At 35.9% G+C, this 5,200-nt stretch overlaps 1 long non-coding RNA gene across 1 annotated transcript; it reads right to left on the reverse strand.

Annotated features, from left to right (window-relative positions):
- Window positions 1-453: 453 nt before the first annotated feature.
- On the reverse strand, window positions 454-4,376 carry LOC107572642 (uncharacterized). Its single transcript, XR_001607378.1, has 4 exons — window positions 4,279-4,376; window positions 2,969-3,799; window positions 2,213-2,331; window positions 454-974 (listed from the first exon to the last, which is right to left on the reverse strand). It is a non-coding gene; the product is annotated as an uncharacterized lncRNA (long non-coding RNA).
- Between the last annotated feature and the right edge of the window lie 824 nt (window positions 4,377-5,200).

Consider the following 5,200-nt stretch of genomic DNA (forward strand, 5'->3'; position numbering starts at 1 on the left):
TATATATATATATATATATGCCAAACAATACTTTTTTACTTTTTACAAAGCACATGCAAAGTTATCTTCACAAAATATTTTATTTTCTTCCCTTAAAAAACTAAACTTAAAAAGGCAAACAATTATTAAGAGCATTGTACATTTTTAACTCTAATACTTTGCATTTAGTCACAATAAAAGTGAACAATAATTACAAAGCAAATTAAAATTCTTAGCAATAATTATAATTGTAAACGTTAACTATTTTCAGTATGAAAATGCTTTTATTTAAAAAAAAAAAAACAGAAAATACAATATATGTCTTTCAGAGAACACTGGAAACAGATTAATTTTCTTAAAAATGAAATTGAACAAAAAATGATATAATGTAAATGTTTCAAAATCACAAAATAACACCATGAAGACATGCATGTCAAGTGTGCAATATCATCTATAAAACTCTATCAGCACAGCACCAAATAAACATTAATTGTCCGAACAATGGAAGATAGAGAAAGTGTATAGGAAAACAAACACCTGCTACATACAAACGCAGAAATATACCTTTGACAATAGCATCATGAATTTGCTGCATGACTGGAACTAGGGGATGGCTGTGCATGAATATGTCCTTTACTAAAACTCCTGATGAGAACTGATGCTTTTTATGATAAAAGCATTAGGAAGACACTAAGTAAAGTTTACTGTATGAAGCTTGAAAAAGATAACACAATGCTTTATCAATACGAAAAAGACTATTTTTAACTATTGTTTTCATTACTGGTTCTGTATACAATATATGGGTTGCTGGAAGGTCAAAATGTATCCATCATAAGCTCATACTTAAAACAAAGTTGCATCTTCTGCAAAAAAACAAACCACTGCAAAGTCTTAACACTGATCCAGGTACCATTTCTGTATGTGTGGGGGATAAAGAGTTAAAGAGGTGAGTCCTGGTGCATGATGGAGAAGGACAGCGTTATCTGCAAGTAATCCTGTAAGACAGAAAGAAAGGAAATATTATTACATTAAATGCAACTTGTTGGTTTATACATTACTGTGTTTTTTTAGACTGTAAAACAGTCTTTTTTAGACCGTAAAAGCAGCCTCTGTAAAGATGCTGTATAATTAAATGTTAAATGAATCCATTATTAAAAGCAAGTCATTAATAGCAAGCTATATTCATATGAATTATTTTAAACATGCTAACAGGACTGTTGTCAGTAGTGTAATTGATCTGGTTCTGACAAATTAATCAAAGATTTGATATATCACGCGACACATCAAACTAGCATTTCCACTCATTGAAACAGATAAATTACGAGGTGCAGAGAGACATCATGTATAGTTGGAACATGAACTGATGGGGCCTATTTGAAGTAATTTATTAAGAAGCCAATGGACAATATAAACTTTCTGACTGTGTGGGGCATCTGACTGCTTTCCAAGAAGAGCGCAACTGATTTACCAATATTGTGATAGTGTCAAAAGAGACTGTACAGGGGCTGAGGCAATGACTAACGACAGCAGTAGAGTAAACGTTGCAGGATTGTCTACAAGTACACTTGTACAATATCATACAAGTGTTAAATTGAATTACTGAATTATTAAGACTGATGTGAGACTGTGTTTAGGGTTCTTACTCATGGGGCATTTTTAAGACTTTTACCCTGTCCAAATACCCAAACTAGCGGTCTTGGCCACTTGAGAGCACGTGTACGTGACAGTGCGTGCACAAGACTGTCCCAGGTCTTAATAATGCCAAAGCGCAGTGCCCTTAACACACACTAAACCCACATTATCTACAATAACGCTCTGGAGCGCTAATCAAGGCTTAGTGTATCCCATCATGCATCATATTTTGGAATAAATCGTGAGACTTTTTGCCGAGATCTCGCGAGAGGTCACGGAAATCTTTCCAATGTAAGTTAAATATTAATAATAATAATTAGATATTACAAATAATTTCTTAGTAAAACAAAGTGTTGCACGTTTTATTGGTGCAAAGATAAGTATATTTATTTTGCACATCATTTGCAACTGCTTTTTAACCCTTGTGGTCTTCATGCTCACTTGAACACTTGGGACAAATACAGGAAATACGTCAAATAAGTAATCAAGTAATCAAGTGCAAAGACCGCAAGTGTGAGTATTTGGACAGGAAACAACAAATGCTGTATAAATTATAACAGCAGAAATGTTTGATAAAAGGGTAAAACTAACACGGACCTACCGCTGCAAATGTCTACCTACACAGCTTTCTGTCTTCTCCATTTCTGAAGGAATACCTCTCCACAAACACGACTGGGCTGACTGCTTCCTTTACGTCTTTTCAGCTAAAAATAATAATAACTTAAAAAAGGAAGAGAAAAAAATAGAATTATATACAGAATGTTAATAATGATCTGTGAGCAAAATATTTAAGATATAAACTGATATGAATAAACTGCAAGATGGAAAAAAAACTGCTTTTTTTTTTCTTTTTAATTTTTGATTTTATTTTACATTAAAAGGCATTACAAGCATGGTATAGTAAATGTTGTGATATCTGTCATAAAAGCACATCAAAACTACCATTATAGTGGTACAACCATAGTACGTTTGGTGATTACTGTGCTATTACTATACATTTCACAGTAAAACTGAATGAAATGGTGAATGTCCTGTTTACTGCGTTTTAACTTCAAATTTCAATGTAAAACTACAGTTACTGTTGTAAGTGTTGCGGTTACCATGATTTTACTACAAATACAACTTACATCTTTGAACATATAACTGATCCAAGGTCTATGGCACGTCACGTGACAGATAGCGTTTAATCACCTCAGTTAGCAGGTGTGTTAATTTAGTTAAACGCAATGAAACTCAAAGACGGCCTCGGATGACCAATATAATACAGCGAATAAACATACGGCGCTAATCTGATTAATAAAGAAGACAAAATACATTTAATAACAGACATTAAGACAGCATCTTTATGACTACTCACCCAACCTGTGGCACACGTAAACTGATGGCAAATATCGCGATGTGTGCTGAATGAGACTTCTTGAACGTGATTTCATAGCAATCATCATTCTCGTGCCCTTCACGTCTGTGTACTGACGCTAAAAGATTCCCATTGAAAGCAATGTAGGTCCCGGTTCGTCGATATAGTGACGCCGAGGGGCACCTTTTGGCGTCTTCATAGTGACGCTAAAGGCGCTTGACCATGCTTCGCTTTTTGACGCCTTGGGAGTTTTTTGACGCCTGCTTAAAAATGTAAGTCGAAAATTAAACTCTTAAAGCATGAAAAAAATATACAGAATCAGTAAATTCGAGTTTAATGTGGCTATATTATCAGTAAACTAATCATTAAACATCTGTAATCATTCAAGAAATATTGGCCATTTCATCTTAATTTTGTTTAGAGATGAAGGCCATAATGCTAATGTTGTCCACACGAGGGAGCCACAGGATAGCAAATCCTTCAAGATCTGTTCAAAGACTTTGAAAATGTTTCATTTAAGTGACTGAATAAAAATGCATATAAATTCATTATATTTTCATAACCTTTATTAAAGCCCAATATTAAGTATGCAAAAACTATAATCTCCTAAATACTGATAGATCATTACTGTGAGGTAGACTAGTATGGGTGCTGGTGGAAATTGAGCAGACATAAGTCGTCCGGTCAGAGACGAAGTACACTTTAATGGTTTATGACTTGTAGAGGTTTACAGTCCTTGGAGTTGGTTGAGTGAATGATTGTAGTACAGGTAGCAGAGAGTATGGCAGAGTAGTACAGAGTAGTTTGGAGTGTAGCTTAGTATGAGTGGTTCTAAACAAACAAAAATAACAATAACCAATTAGTAATGAAATATAAACTCACTCTGTTACTTATACATAATATATATATACTTAAACATAATAGCAATATAGCATAGTAGCAAATTAGTGATATAACGTTCGATTCAGACATGTACAGACTAGATTAGCACTTATGAAACTGGCATCAGGTTCTCTGACACGTGAGCTCAGAAGAACCGATAAATATGGCTTAAATACCACAAACAATCTCACTTATTCAGTAAATAATAATATACACATACTCGAAGTGACAAAGTTTACAATATTATACACCAATATTGCTATTTAACCATCTCTCGTATGCATTCACTGGCTCTGTATGGATGATGCAATACACAATGCGTGTGGCGCACATACATGATTATAATTAGCAACTAGCGATAACACAAACTTATGCCTTCAAAATACATCAATTCAAAGATAATGAATAACATAAACACCATCACTCACTTGTGTATGAACGCACTCAGTAGAAAACAACAACAGCTTGAACAACAGCAAATAATGTCCGTGCTCTGAACTACGTCCTGTTAATACTGTTAAAGGGATCGTTAAAGGGAAATGCTAAGTCATCAAAGCAATGCCTCTTAAAGTCACAAGGGGGCACTAATGGCTCTCTCTCTCTCTCTCTCTCTCTCTCTCTCTCTCTATATATATATATATAGCGCCAGCCTTTCCTACAGCCGCCCCCACATTTGCTGTGTAAATGTGTAATTTAGATAAGGCACTAAGGTAAGGGATCAAGTAAGTAAGTAGTACTAAAGGGTTATCAATCTGGTAAAGCTGGGAGGCTGATGAGCCGGGTGATAGGACGAAGATAGGTCTTATTTTTGACTTCCACTTACAGTTACAGAGGAAACGTCTCCAGAATTGGTCTGCAGAATTGGTCTGCCAGAAGCTGACTGTGTCTCCATCTCCGTTTGCTCAGCAACTCTGATTCGGGGTATACTACTTGCGGCAAGGATGAGTCAGGCAGCCCCATGAGCAGCGTGTTGGGAGTGACTGGGTCAGGGTCCGCTATGTCTGAGGACATATATCCGAGTGGCTTCGAATTGAGAATGCCTTCAATCTCAACAAGAACAGTATGCAGTACTTCCTCTGTCACAATTTGATCCCCTGTAGTAGAACAGAGAGCTGATTTCAGCGATCTTATTTCTCTTTCCCAACAGCCTCCGAAGTGTGAAGCACCTGGGGGGTTGAACTTAAAACTAATCTGGTGGCTGGCTAATTGCTCTCTCACCTCTTCTGAAGTTTGTAACTTGGTCAGAGATTATCTCAAATGGCTTGCCTCTGCGGGAGATGAATCTTCGGAGGGCCATTAAGAATGAATCTGTGTCCATCTGATAGAGCAGGTCCAGGTATACTGCTCTCA

Source organism: Sinocyclocheilus grahami, unplaced genomic scaffold, assembly GCF_001515645.1.
Source record: "Sinocyclocheilus grahami isolate Dianchi unplaced genomic scaffold, SAMN03320097.WGS_v1.1 scaffold1784.1, whole genome shotgun sequence".
NCBI lineage: Eukaryota > Metazoa > Chordata > Actinopteri > Cypriniformes > Cyprinidae > Sinocyclocheilus > Sinocyclocheilus grahami.